Source organism: Cyprinodon tularosa, unplaced genomic scaffold, assembly GCF_016077235.1.
Source record: "Cyprinodon tularosa strain WSP-4 unplaced genomic scaffold, ASM1607723v1 ctg195, whole genome shotgun sequence".
In the NCBI taxonomy this organism is placed as follows: Eukaryota; Metazoa; Chordata; class Actinopteri; order Cyprinodontiformes; family Cyprinodontidae; genus Cyprinodon; species Cyprinodon tularosa.
Genome location: NW_024038707.1, coordinates 2,120,604 through 2,136,419, shown reverse-complemented (window position 1 = coordinate 2,136,419; position 15,816 = coordinate 2,120,604).

Genomic DNA, 15,816 nt, shown 5'->3' with positions numbered 1-15,816 from the left:
CTTTTCATGTTCATACTTTTCAGTTGGCCAACATTTCTATAAATCCTTTGTTTTTATTGGTCTTCAGTAATATTCTAATTTTCTGATATGATGAATTTGAGATTTTCATTTGTTGTCATTTGTAATCATCAAAATTAAACAAAATAAACATCTGAAATATATGAGTTTGTATGTAATGTATGAATATAATATACAAGTTTCACTTTTTAAATGGAATTACTGAAATCAATCTACTTTTTCATGATATTCTAATTTTATGACCAGCACCTGTATTTCCCCTACAGACCACCAGGGCGGCCGAGAAAACCTTTGTTTGACCTGAAATGACTAATTTAATCGTCCAAAACCTTATGGAACACATTAATTAACTGAAAAATGTTGCATAGTATGCCTTTAAGTATTGTTCTTTGTTTGAGAAATATCAGTTGATCATTTTCTATCATTCCATACAATACTATGATATCTAGTCAATAAAGGCATCTGTCAATACTCAAAGCTGCAACATTGGTATGGTATCAGAAATGAAAAAGTTGTATCAAGACATCCCTAGTTCTATAATTAAAAAATTGCAATAGACCAATGAAATAAGGAACATTTTATTACAGAAATATATCAGTTTACATTTTTTTGGTGTTTTTTAATTGTTAAACTATCCCATTAATTTAGGGTGACCAGATTTGGGTATCTGAAAAGGAGGACTCTTTTTTTTTGGGGGGGGATTAAGGGGCTAGTTATACTCCCGAAGCAGTTTGTCGCAGTGAGTTTGATGCAGATATTTTTGATTTATGCTAAATTTTGAGCGTGGTCTGTGCTATACGCTGTGGGTCTATATGGCCGAGGCGGTGGGGGCAAGTTTGTCTGACAATCAAGGGACATGAGGGGGAAAAAGAGCGGGGATCCAGGTGGAAAAAGGGTCCCAGTGTTCTCGCGTACCTCGCTCTTCTAGCTGGTCCAACTTCATGAGCTGTTTTCTGTAATTGCGGTCATAAAGACAAAACAAGACGGCCCCCTGTCTGTGGCAATATCTGTGGACACATACAATTTGGAAGAGGTGCAGCAGAGTGTCTGCGGAGGGGGCGGGGAAATCTGTGTTTTCACTGCGACACCTACGCAGACGACCTAGTTACGAAGTATAAATCAGCCTTAAAGGAATAGTCTACGGAAACCGCGGCAGACCAAACCAGATGAAAGTGCGCATTCAGCTCGGCAAAGAACTCGTGCTCTTCCTCAACACTGAAGTCCTCAGACATTTTTCTTTCGTTGTTTCTTTCTTTGCACAGGTAAACAGCACATTTCTTCTTCTACGCTTGCATTATCGGCAGAGCAGACGCTGAATGCGCACTTTCATCTGGTTTGGTCTGCCGCGGTTTCCGTAGACTCGTGAACGCGCTTTTAGGAAATCCTATATACTACTGTTTATGCTCTAAAAACATTCTAAATGACTTCGTTTCGAGTAAATTATGGACGCTACCCACTCAGGACACTTGGAATACATTGGACGAGCAGTATGGAGGAATATTGACACGTTTTTTGTGGACTTTTATGGACCTTTCTGTCTCGGGCACCATAGACCTCCATTGTTTGAATGTCAGCAGACAGCAAGAAGCCTCCCAGATCTCCAGATTTATTTGAGATATCAAAAAAGTACTCCAGAATGTTGTTCAGCATGGGGGTGAGTAGAAAATGAAGGCTAATCATGTTTTGGGTGCACTATTCCTTTAAGGGCTAGTTATACTCCCCGCAGCAGTGTGTCACAGTGAGCTTGTCGTAGGTATGACGAAGACATTTTTGATTTATGCTTAATTTTGAACGTGATCTGTTCTATACGCTATGGGTCTAGATACGGCAGAGGCAGTGAGGAGGTGGGGGAAAGTTTGTCTGACAACGGAGGGACATGAAGGTGAAAAAAGAGTGGGATCCAGGTGGAAAAAGGGTCCCAGCGTTCTTGCGCACCTCGCTCTTCTAGCTGGTAAAAATTCACAAATAGTTTTCCACAATCGCAGTCATACAAACAAAACTACGCATCAGAGGCCTCCTGTCTGCGGCACTGTCTGCGGTCACAAATAATTTGGGAGAGGTGCAGCAGAGTGTCTACGACGTCTCCCCAGAGTTTCGTCGTACAGCGTGAGTTCACAGCTCACAATGTCTGTGCTGCACGACGAGCTGATGCTATCTACCTGCTCACACTGTAGGTCTAAAAACCACGTCAGACTCAGCTCCGCAGTGAGATGGAGCTGCTCTGAGCCAAATAGAAGGGGAATATGAAGCTCACTAGAGTTAAACGCCCTGCCTTGGCAATTTGTGCAATTTTTATCTGAAAGCCCTAGAAAGAAAATGTGATGACATAGCTATTTGGACAAAGACATGGCCGAGCAAATGTTGCTACTACGGCCTGTCAATTTTACAGAAAGAACTCCATTTCACTCGCACCCCCACCATGCTTATGTGTTTACATCTGAGAGGAAGAAGAAAAAGTAGAATCCTGGATTGCGCTAATTGCAGCCTATCCAATGCTAATGCTAGTCTGTCTAATGTAACACCAGAATATGTAATGCTAATTCCACCCTATCCATTACTAACACCAGCATTTGGAATGCTAACACTAGTCTGTCCAAAGCTAACACTAGCCTATCCAATGCTAGCCTATACAACTCTAACTCCAGCCCATCCAAAACAAATACCAGTAAATCCAGTGCCAATGCTATCCTTTAAAATGTAAACGTCAGCCTATCTAGAGCTTTTACCAGCTTATAGGTAATCTGTCATGTTCGTGTTTCTGTTGTACTTTACTTTGCTCCTTGTTTTCTAGTTTTATTGGTTTAATTCCTATTTTGTTGTAGTTTCTTGATTTATGTTAGTTCTCATGTTTTTCTGTTGTCCTCTGTTGCTATCTTGTGTGATTTCCTTTCCCTTTGGCTTCCTCATTGTCCCCTCTCACACCTGCTCCTTATTCGCTCGTTAGCCCTGCCTTTGTCTCAGCCAGCTATTTATACTCTCCCTCTGCTGCCACTCCTTGTTGGTTCCTTGTCTTTGCTGTCCTCCCATGCTGTTGTCTACCTACCTCGTCTCTCCCTGGCTCCTCGTGTTTGGTTTCCCAAGATGTCTCCATAGTTCTGGTTTGCTTTTCATTATTAGTTGGATTTTTGGATTCCTGCCTTTGTTTACTGTTTTTGCCCCATTAAACTCCAAGAAATCGCCTCAGCCTCTCCGCCTCTGCATTTGGGTCCTCCAAACCACAACCAAACCTTGACATAATCCAGTGAGATATCAGCCTTGACATGCTAGTTACCACCTCAAAAAAATCCTGACTATGCGTTGGACGGTCTCAAACCCGTGCAGACCTCAAGCTGAAGTGAGCAGACAAAAAGCAGATGTAATTGGTCCTTGGTATGCTTTTCCGGCTGTCTGTGTGATCGTCCTTAATTCAGTGCTAGGGTGAGCCATTTTTAAAAACTGAGGAACAACAACAATGGTAAACTACGACGAAAGGTTAATTGAGGGGGTTCGGAAGTACAATCTGTCGAAGTTCTCGCGAGTTCTTGAATAGGCTCCCCCTTGCGCTTTGGCAGGAAACTGCTCTACGTCCCTAGAAATTCCAGATCGATGGTACAGAAGCATGCCAGCAAAACTGGTTCGCAACCAGACTCAATAGATATTTAATGTGTGCTGTTGCAGAAGTATAATCTGCCCTCAAGTTATGAGCTCCGGCTTCTCATTTGTGGCCGCTCAGTTAGGCCAGGCATACAATGTATGTTATTTTAAATCTTTGTACTGAGCTCCCAAACTACAATGAAATCGCAGGGTTTAAAAGTTCACAGCTCACAATGCATGTTCTTACACTGTATGGCCTAACGCTCTGATGCAATCTACCTGCTCACGCTGCATGTCATAAAACCACATATCTCACTCAGTGGCAAGAGGTGTTGCTGGATGGACTCGTTAATCTGTAAGAAGAAGAAGAAGAACTACCTTGTTCTGGTAAATCTGTTTGTAGACACTCGTATCTCAGCTTCAACACCAAAATTTGCTCACAGATACTTTACGAGGGCCGACTGAACTTCAAACATGTGTTTGAAGTTCAGTCGTGTCTAATCCCCCCTCGTTACCACCTGTGTGCCTCATGACACAGGAGGCATGATGAGGCTGAAACTCGGCCCATTCAAAAAAAAAAAAGCTTGCATGACTGAAGAATCGTCCCGAAAAGGGCGAAGAATGCCCGGCCTTACCGGTGCCAGCCTTTCATTAATCACATCAGTAGCTGGCATGAAGATGGTTGTAAACTCAATTACTATTAGGTAGTGTTGCGCCGATGCCATTTTTTGGCCCCGATACCTGGCTGTGCAGTATCGGCCGATACCGCTAACGTAATGTTAAATAATGGCCATTATGGCTTTGTCAAGCTGCTGCCTACCTTTGTGAAGCAGGAAAAAAATCTAATACAAAGTGAACCAGTAGAACTTTTTATTGCCTACCAGGAGTGGATGACAATAGTTGAATAAACTTATGGCTCTCAAAATGGTATTGGTGCCCTATTTGTTGGTACTCGCCAATACCGATACCACCATTTCAGGGCAGTATCGGGGCCCCCGTCCGATACTGGTATCGGTATCGGACGGGGGCCCCCGTCCGATATGGTGTAAGTCATCCTCTATCCATCCATCAGGCTGTCATACAACCTTAAAAGACCTTCAGCTCAGAAGAGATATGCCTCACGTTCTGCAAAACATTGTCATTATCAGGTTATTTCTTTTTTCTATAAAGTTCTATAATTTTTATTGTTAATATTAGTTAGTCAAAGATAATCTTATATGGCAAAGAAGAGTGTACATGAAATAATTTTTTGTATCGAGGTGTTATTTGTGCATTTTGGTAATGCAGAGAACATCGGCAAAATGTAAAACAGCAGTGTTAAACCAAATGAAACCTCACTGCCACTAGTGCAACAGAACTACATGTGCCGTTGAATTTAACAGCACTGAGGGTGGCTGGTATAAACATAATTGATTTGAAGTTACTTTAATTTCAGACTAGGTTAAAATGTACCGCTGCAACCTAAGATGGATAGTTTATTTTGCATGTATCATAGAATGTATAGGTGGCACACACATCTCTCTCTCCTGCTGCTAAGAGTTAAGTGGAGCAAAGGGAAAATCTTTCCCCAGCAGTGTTCGGGTATCGGTGTTATGAAAAACGCCTTCTTAGATTGCTTCAGCATTTTGCTTTTTAATCACATCCAAATCTTTCAGATCATCTTAAAAATTTTAATGTGTCACTATAATAACCTGAGTAAACACAAAAGCAGTTTTCAAGTGATGGTTTCATATAATGGAGAAAAGCAATCTGAACCAAGCTGGATCCATTTTAAAAGTAATTGCCCATCATGTAAGAGCACATGGACTGTTATGGGGGATGCTTTGTCATTGTACCTCTGCACATCCGCATTTTTTTAACCATGCACATGCACGTCAGTCGCCTGCCCTAAACAGCAGGAGCAGGTTAGATGGAGTCTGTTTTACAAGCATATGCTTGAAAATAATTTCAGAAAGAATATGTTCCAAAAATGTTAGACTTGTAAAACATTTAATTAGTTATATGGCTGAGGCAAAGCATTATGGTTAGAATCTTATGTATTTCCTCTAAAAATTATTCTTCTGCTTTGTTGTTGAATAAAGGCAGAATTTACCTGCAGCACAAAATAATATTTGATGAGAAGTTCTGTGAAGGCCCAGCACCTTAGATGAGGGTTATTATGGCCAAAGGGATGTAATTTATATAAAATAACTGCTAAAAAATCAAGCATTTAGGTTTAGGATGCAATACCAAGGTAGCTATCGATGAATTCTTTATATTATCAAAATAAAGATATTGAGCCTCAGATCATGGAGATAATCCGGTAAAATGCAAAATTTCACCACTGATGCAAAACAGCAAAGGGAATGATACTAACTGTATCAGAATGCAACTCAGGGAGGAAAAATAAATTGAATCAGCTGCAAAGTGATGGCAAATAGATCAAGCAGAAACAATGATTGCTCTCTTTTAAACAACCATCATTTTTGCAAAAGGTATTTTCCTTGTATAATAAATCCTAAATCATCAGTTTTTTTTCCTCACACATTCCAGTCCAAAACATATTGTCAATATGGGCTAAACTAGAAGTAATAGCATGTTAAGCTTCATGCAAATATCGGTTTAGGTTTTCTAACTGCTCTTAACAAATCAGATAAAAAAAATAACAACAGTTAAAGTACTTTGACAAGTATATTAAATCACATTTTAGGGGGAGTGGAGCAGAAAGATAACCAGGACAAACTCTGAGAACAACTTCCTCACTGCCCCCCTGCTGATAGGTCTCTTTGTCCTTGAAACGGTTGCCCTTGCAGGAGTTCCACACCATAGAGGTGGGCGATACTGAGAAATTTGGTATCCATCTGTTACCAAGTAAATGCAATCAGTTGCCATCCCTTTGGATACCCCTGCTGGGTGATTTGTTGTTCTCATGTTCATGTAATTCACCACCTCTAAAACGAGTTTCTCTGTAAACCAGAGGCTGACAGCAGCAATAATCAGGGGGAATGTCCTAACAACATTCACATGTTTATTGTAAGTCTATTAATCTATTTTTTTTGCCATAAATTGACAAAAAACCAACAAACAAACAGCTGTTAATTTCTTACACCAATGATAAAACATTATGATGACAAGTACAGAATTCATGCTGTTTTTCAGATCTAGTTTTTGTGATCTGTAGAGTAGAATGGGAGTTATCTGCAATCATCTACGAGTCTCTCACATAACTAGAGATAGATAACTGGACAAATATTTAAGACAAATATATATATATATCCAGGGGCAGATTTAGGAAATATGGGGCCCTAGGCAAGGACGGGTAGGGAGCCCTCTGAATTGAGAAGACAACACATAAAGCAGGCCCATTATATATAAAAGATAAATTTAGATAGAATAGACATCCATTATTGTTCTACATTTTGTTCCTCTCTTCTTTTCACATTTCTTGTTTTTTTCCCCCTCTCTGTGTATTGTACTAAGCTGACTGTCTCAAAAAGAATTGTGAGGGACCAAACTTAAATAAGGACAAAAGGTGTTAAAAATTTGAAAAAAAGTGCTTTCATTTAATTGTGTCAAAAATGGTTCACAAAGGCTCAAAGCAATACAAAATAACTTCAATACAAAATAACATGGATCTGGGCCCAATTTAACTGAGATCAACTGAGGATCCAAGTCAAACAAAAACAAAAAAACTGACCTGCAAACAAAGAACTAAAGGCTGCTTAAAAAGGGATGGAGTAACCCAAGTCTACCACATGAGGGAGGCACCACATAACAAAAGAACCAATAAATACAAAATTAACCATTCTATGAAACAAAGCAAAAATAAACTTTTACTTACCAGAAACAATAAGTGAGTATTTAAGTGACTAACTAATTAAAAACAACTTGAAACAAGTCTCCCCCATCAGTCTTTCAGAAAGCTAATGGTACGCTCCAGGTTTCCTCCTCCAGCTGGTTTGCATCAGCAGCATCTCAAACAAAAGAACAAGTGTAAATAAACCATTCAGACAGTCATTAACTAAAGTGTACACCCATTAGAAAATACCTGTCTAAAAGAAATAACCAACTTAAAGATAAACTGTAAAATAATATAAAGCAAGAACAAAATACTAACACGATGTGGTGGTGGGAGGATCATCCACCACAAGAATGAAAGCACTTAGTTGATTGCTCCTTCATGTGTTTCCAAAAAGGTGACGGCAAAAGTAAATAACCCAGTCCTTCTTTTCACTGTAGACAAGCTATGATCTGCTTATCTGTTCTCCATTTTCATTTGGATGAAATAATAGCTGCATGAATGATGACAGCAGACAAGATAGAGGAGAGCAGGAGGTTACCAATCTACTTGCTATGGAGAGCGGAGTTCACTGCTTTTATATGTCGCCGTCAAAGTCTCCACTAGCAGAAAAAAGTTAGGCGCTAGGTGCTTTTTAGAAATAAAAGTGCTAAATATAGCGAGAATGCTCTCTTCACCACTGTTTTCAAATGGTTTGCTGCGGTCTGTTTGGACCTTTCTGAACATGTGGACACTGAAGGATCGGGGCGGGCTTAGGGTTGGCTGAGAAACACTTAATATTATAACCACTATTAACCAAAATGTTTACATGCCCAGTATTGCGCCCCCCGAATTGTATTGGCTAATAGCTTTTTTCGGAAATGAAGGTAAGACACAGCAATGCAACTCTTTGAAATAATTGCTGAGCTGCAACATTATCCAACTGTTCCTCCGCAATCCCATGATAAAATCTCACAAATACACTCCGGTGTTATTTTTATCTCCTGTGGCCTTCCTCTTCTTATAAACTTGTACAGCCATTTGATTCTGGTGATTGTAAGCCATCTTCGATATATACAGTGAGAGCAGTGAAGCTACAGTGAATGGCTGAAACCAAAGCTAACTGGCATTGCTGTTAGGGGAGTGCGTCACAAAGGTTGGCATGCGACACAACAATTAGATATCATGGTCCAGTTGGAACTCTGAGCCGAAAGACAATTGTCCACTATACCTTTAAATTAGACAGAATGGATGTCTTAATACGGAAATGTTTATTAGCGAGCAAAGACAAAAAGTGTGCCTGCTCATGGTAAAAAAGTACATTGTCCCTGGACTGTTTCTACCTGTTCCTGGCCACCCCTCAGTGCACATTGCTCCCTGCCTGGCCACACCTAGGAAAATGTCTTCACCATCACCAAGGAACCAACAGCTTTGTTCAAATGTTTCTTCCACTTGCTGTTATTTATAATCAAATGTATTTGCTGTGATTCTAGCTCCCTAGTGAGGAATAGATGTACATTTTCAGATCTCTATTCGAGCCCCTGTAATCCTAGGATCACCATGGAGAAGAAAAGTAGCATCATTGTGGCCGCGGTTGTTCTCCTTTATGTTGCTTCCAGGAGAGAAGCACCCTGCTGTACAGATTGATGACCCTGACTGTGACCATAATGTCCTCTCTGCAGATGCTCGGGATGAAAGGACTATAAGAGATGTAATTCAAGAAACGATTAAACTGGCTTTAAACATCTCCACAAGCAGGCAATGTCTTCTTTATTGTCTATAAGTATAAATATATAAGTTAAGATATTAGATATTGGTCCAAAAATGTGTTTAATGTCAGAAAGTCTGTTTGGACTTACAGGCACACCTAAAAACACAATGTAAATATCACAAAGAACTTAAAAATACTTCAAGTGCTAATTTTTTGAGAAAAGGAAAGGAAGAAAAACATAAAAAGAGAACCAACGATTAATCATCATATCTTTGCTGAGATATTGTTTTCAGACTAACTTCTTCTCGTTTAAAGATGGCTGATGAAAAACCCTCAAGAATGTTACCAAGCATCTGAAAGCACCTGAAAGTTCCTTAAACTCAAAGAGAAATGTTCCAAATAGTCCGTTTTGCAGCAATTTTGTTCTGAATGTCAATAGGGCTTAGTCGTCATGACGTAAGCACTTTGCGTTGCCGCCATCTTGATGGCCTCTTTTACTGCTGTTCAGACTACTGCCTACAGTATGACTACCACGTACTGTACTCCCTCTCAGCCGTGTTTTAATTTGATTAATTTCACCTTAACTTGATTTCAACCATGGTAAATCGTTGCTGTATTGTGGGCTGTAACAGCGCAACCCATGATCGCCATGGGAAAAACATAGAAAATGGGTTAACTTTCCACCGCTTTCCTGCCTGGAGGCGCAACCATGGAGACCAAGTGTCAGAGATAAAGAGTCGGCGGCTAGCTTGGATCGTGGCTGTAAGACGACCGAACATAACTTTCCACAGTATTCCAATGTCATTGAGAGTGTGTTCCCTGCATTTTCATTCTGGTAAGTTAAAGATGCACGGTTTTATTTTATAGCCTACTTTGTTTCTTTCCTTCAAAGTTGGGATCTTTTATGGGAAAATAATAAAAACGGCAGCAGGAGAAGGCTCAAATAGGTGAGAAACTCGGAGGGTTTGGGGAGGGTTGGCAGTTAACGTTACTAACTACACCTTTGAAACACATAGCAGCTAGTTAAAAGTACATTACATGCGTGAGTGGTTGTTAGCACTAGCAGTTAGCAGTTACTAAACTAGCAGGTTCCAGAGCCCGTCTGATCACAGCTTACCTTCGTACAGATTACTGTGTTCCCACTGTTTGCTGGCTTTATGATCTGCAGCTCCTGAACCCATCCATTCATGAACTGCATATGAGACTCCAAGGACTTGTAGCTTCGGAACTGTTTTGAAGTATAGGCGCTCACTCATCGGTGCTCCACTCATTGTTTGGAACTTCATATGGATCCAAATTATTAATAATGCTGATTTTGTCAACATACCGGTCCCTGGCTTCTCTATTTAATGTGTCCCGGTAAATTCCAGATCCTTTTCGGGATTTTAACATCTTTTTTCTCTCTACTTTTACGTCTTTTCTTTCAACAACAACGTTGTATCAGAGCTATGTTTACGTTCGCGTAGCCCTCAATATGGCCGCCACGTCCCACAATGCAACGCGGATCCTGAGCCCTATCATCAGTTCCAGTTGATCTCCAGTCATTTTGTAGTGTCTAGTTCCTGGACAGGATGCTATGATGGTGTCTCTCTGATGTTAACCTCCCACAGCCCCATGAAAAAGAGGAAGCAAAAGGCCTGAGACAGTTGCTTTGTCCTCAAGGCACCATGGGGGGGCAAAGGAACACCTCTGTCTTGTGATACTGTCCTGGGCTAAGGGACGGTTGCAGAACCGTGATTGTCTGAACAGCAGGCAAACCTTAATCCCCCTAACCCAGTGGTTATGTTTAATATAAAGCATAGACAATGGTCCCCAATGTCTAAAAATAATATCATGGTTTATGGCCCAACAGGCCCCCTGCTTGGTTTGTGTAGCTTTTTCTTTCTGCACTGAACGCAACACCATGCCTTGGACTTAGACAAACTTTATTATCATTTTGTATAGACATTCTATATAAAACAAAATTTTGTTTATAAAGCTTTCCAACATTGATGGAGAGGTGAAAAAGAAAATTTCCATTCATAAAGTGCAATGTTGATCAAATGTACACAGTGTGAGAGAGACATGGTGCAAAAAGGCATTGATGTGGAAGGTTCAAAGCAGTGAAAAAATAAATACATAGATATGGTACCATATAGTGCCAGTATGATATCAGTGTGATGCAGAATCTCGATTTGTAAGCTGAGTTGTGAGCTGACCATGGTTACTTTAGCTCCTATCCATCAGCTATAACCAATCCACACATGCAAGAACATGTACTTTGTTTTGTTTTTTTGATTTGAATTAAATAATTGAATATGTTTCTTTTGGTAAAATCAGTGTGAGCCGGGTCGTGACAGTGTTTTTATTCATAGATTCACTGTCAGAAATGAAGGCCCATATGCTGGTGGATGTAATTCTTGGACTGCTGTTGTGCTTTTGCAAAAGAAATTTCTCACTGCTTTGGCCGACAGAACATAGCAGCAGCTCTCTCCAGCTCAGTTTGGCTCTTTCATGGTTCCAGCTGTTTTGCTCCAGCTGAAGCAAGATGCTGTTAAATTGCCACATCCTTGTAATTTCTCTTTCAAAAGGAAAAAAATGTGAGGCACTGTAAGTAACATTAAGAAATCATTTTGTGAGGCAAAGCAGTGCTGCAATTAGTGCCGTGTTAAAGTAATTCAATAAAAAAAAAAACATTTTCTTATCATGTGGATCTGTCTGCTGTCAGCACATGCATGCACAGGAGGAATGATTGACTGTCAAGGCTTACTTCCCAACAACTGACTTTAGAAACGGAATTTCACTTCACCTTCATATTAAAACTAAGATAAAATATATGTATCTGAATGTTAATCTGTTAATATGATTTTGTTGGATTGAGATTATCAAAATATATTAGACTGGATGGATTTATTCCTTTGGCAGATTTAGATTTTAAAGCTTGTTTATAACATAAAATGAGCACACATTTAAAAACAGATCATAAAAGATGTAAGAGTTGTTAAAGATGTCATTTTTATTTACATTTGATTGCCAGGGGCTCATGGTGAACTGTTTGGGAGTTTTCCACTCCAATCCAAAGTAGGCCTATTTCCTTATCCCATATAAGACTGGAAAGCTTATGGGTAATTTTGAATTCAGCTTTTACTTTTGTTTGTTTTTGTTACAGTGGGTGAGAAATCAAGCAACAGGAAGAAAAAAGATATTATATATTATTAAAAGGGGCAGAAGAAGAAAAAAAGACGGGAACATTGCAGGGAGAAATACAAATACAGAGGTAAAGAAAAAGGAAAAAAAAATTCTTGCTGTTTTATGTCGTTCTCTTTTTTTAGAGGGCCCCTAATTTCCTAAATCCGCCACTGTTTACAACAACTACCAAAACACTCTTGTAAACTGTATTTTTTGCAAGTAAATACTGAAACCTGACTTCTTATAAACACTGACAAGCAATGTGTGTATGACTGACTGACTGACTGACTACATAAATAGTGAAGAACAGCTGAAAACATTAAGTGTGATTATTTATTTGGGGGTATATAAGAGTAGAAGCCATCTTGAGTTCAATCTTATAGTTGGGTCTGGTCACGTTTTAACTTACAGACATAGATTTCCTACTTCTAAAGTTTTTCCATTTTAAATTCTCTAATTGGAGGTTAAAATGTTGTTCACCAAAAAACAGCAATGCAGCGGTTAGAGGTTTTAAGACCTCTTTGTCCTCAGCCTATTCTTTAGCTCCCTCTATCAGATTTAAGTTTGCACCCTGGATTGGGCACTCCAAAATATAAATATTATTTTGAGACAGAGGAGACATAATGATTAAAATCAGATTAGTTCAAACCTAAACTGGTAGTTCTATAAATGATATTAAGCTTAAGTGTAAATGGTTGGGTTTTTGTTGTTTGCTTGTTTTTCTTTAAATTGCCCCAAGATTGAATCCCTTTAAAAATTTATTATTCAAATATAATATAAATATAATAATTATTTTTTTTTTGCTTATTTATTTTTGCCCCTTTTACTTTTTAAAGAACTGTCCTTTTGGTGGAGGAGGGGGATTATATATACTGTATTTTTTTTATTCAAATACATTTTATCAATTACGATATTATCACTGTAACAGAAATTAATTATCTTGGTTTTGGTGTATAATCCGCATCAATTTAATATTTATATATTGACCCATACTTGGATAGTTATTCATTTTTCTTTGTTTTGTGTTTGGTAAACCAAACGTCACCAACCTTATTAAGGCTGAGGGCTTCTTTATGGGTACAAGTCCAAGGAAGGCTACCAGTAATGCGCTGGAGGGGTCAGCATTAATCAAAACTTCATGCATTATAAACATAGTTTTACTGTTTCTTTTGATTTCTAGTTTTCTTTTAGATATAGTCATTTATAAATCTCTTTAAATGCTCTGTATGATTAAGATGGTGAAATGCTCTATAAATTATTAAGAAGAACAAACTTAGCTAACTGGTGATTGGTTCTGTTTTCAGGAGATGCTGAGGGCACCCCATGTGATCTTTGAGGGCTACTTGTTGGCAACGTGTTGGTGACCATTGATTTAAAAAAATGTGGTATGGTAGCACATTTTTCTTTTACCACATAGAAAAATCTGACCCAAACATTTGGTAAATATTCTTTAAAAATGTTCATATTAACACCTAGACATAAATGCATTTCTATGGAAATGCTTCACTAAAATTATCCATTTTCTACAGGTTGGCTGAGCTTATATTCAAACAAGGATTTAGTGAAATTTTAACTTTGTCAAAAATGCAAAATCCTGAAGAGAAACTGACTCAACCAGCAAAATCTGAATATAAAACCAGAATGCAAAAACGGGTTCTGTCTAATTCAGAGGTTTCCTTGAATTGAAAAGTGGTTCTGTGTGCATTTCCCTGAGCACAAAGACTTGATGCTTTCCTAACATCATACGTTGTGATTTCTGGATTTGTATTTAGATTATGTCTCTCTCAGTGGATATGCACCTAGGATGACAATGTCAGACTGATGATTTCTTAGTACAGCTACATTTATACTGACATCTAGTTTTACACAGAAGGACTATTATGCATATGTCTGTATGAAGGATGTGTTGTATTTTATTTAAGTGTTTTATAATGTAAGGGACTGAATACAAATGAAGACCATATTTTTGCAAAAAGTAAAGCAGCAACACAACAAAATGTGAAAAAGTTCAAAGGGTATGAACATCTTTTCCATTTTTTCTTAATCCATTCTTTTCAGAAAGCAGGTATGATTATTTTTGAAGAAAAAAAAGGTTTCTTTTAAAGCTTCATCCGGTTGCCACACCTGTTTGTCTCTTTTTTTATTACACATAATCCTTTAGGATTCATTTTGAAGCTTTTAAAAGGTTTATTCAAAAGCTTAGAGGTTAAGCTTTCAGTGGTTAAAAAAATAAATAAAAAATCTAATACCTCTAAACCTCAGCCCCATCTTTCAGAGCCTAAATAAAAAAAGTGGTATGCAGTGAAATGGCTGTGATCTAATCCGAGGGGATGTGTCAAAGTATAACTACTTGTTTTTGTTGTCACTTTTTAATGTGCTGTTATCTTCTGTTAACAAGTTTAAAGGATGAGTTTCCCAAACAAAATCCTTCACCTTTCTGCAGCCACCCTCGCTATCTTCATAATAGATTATTCCCCCATATTTTTGCCTTCTAGGTACGTTTAGAGTACTTATTGAACAATCTGACAGGGATCATAATTACAGACAGCAAAGGAGCTTCTATAATCTCAGTTCTGTTGATGATGATAACAACTCATTTTTCAAGTCCAAGTCTCAATAGGCTGGAGTAGAAATATTAAATTTAGTCAGCTGGAAATCATTACTTTGTTTTCTGTTATGAACTGAAACACTACTGTGTGTCTGCAGGCCCTAATTTTACACATAAAATTATAAGAATTAGACTTTGCTTTACATTATTCAAAAATCTCCTTTTAACTATTAGTTTTGCATATATGATCTTTCATGAGCTGCTTTAAAACATAAAAAAAAGAAAAAGCTCAACATTTACTCCAATAGAAACCCAAGAAGCTATTTATGTTTAAAGAAAAGTATTAGAAAATAAAACCTTTTAATAAGTTTCTTAAAAACCATTGATAAAACCTTTTAATTTTGAATCGCTTAATTGAAACGTTAGCATACAGCTTCAGTTAATACAGCAAAAATAAACCTATCAGGCTTGGTCCTTGAACCTTCAGAGGCACATAAACACACAGTAACAACCTTCATCAACACCTCTAGGATTAAAAGAACTAATATCTCAGCAGGACCTTGAAAAACTAATTCATGTGCTTTAGAAAATTCTCAGTAATCCGGGTCATGGCAACTACAAAACAGGCTGAAATAGGAATTTCGCCCAGTTCTGGAAACATTTCAACACTATTTAGATTTCTTTGTCAACTCTGTCGACTTGCACTAGAGCAATCTACAGTTGGAGGGCCAATTTTCTTAAGCAAATGGAGCTCCATCCTTCCAAACACATTCCAAATCAGATGCAAATCAAAGACCCACCCATGGTGGTTGTTGGAGGTTTTGTTGTATGGGTTTTGTGTTTGGCCATTTGAATCATGACTGTTCTTATTTAAAGTTTTTCGGATGATTTCCAGGACTGAATTGTACATGCTTGGTACCCGGAACTACAATGCAAATCATGATGACTTAAGTATAAGATTATGTATTGAATGGCCTTGCCTGTTCTGTTGGCTAAGTTTTCAATCCTACTTCCCTTTTTTTACACTAATCTAATCTTTTT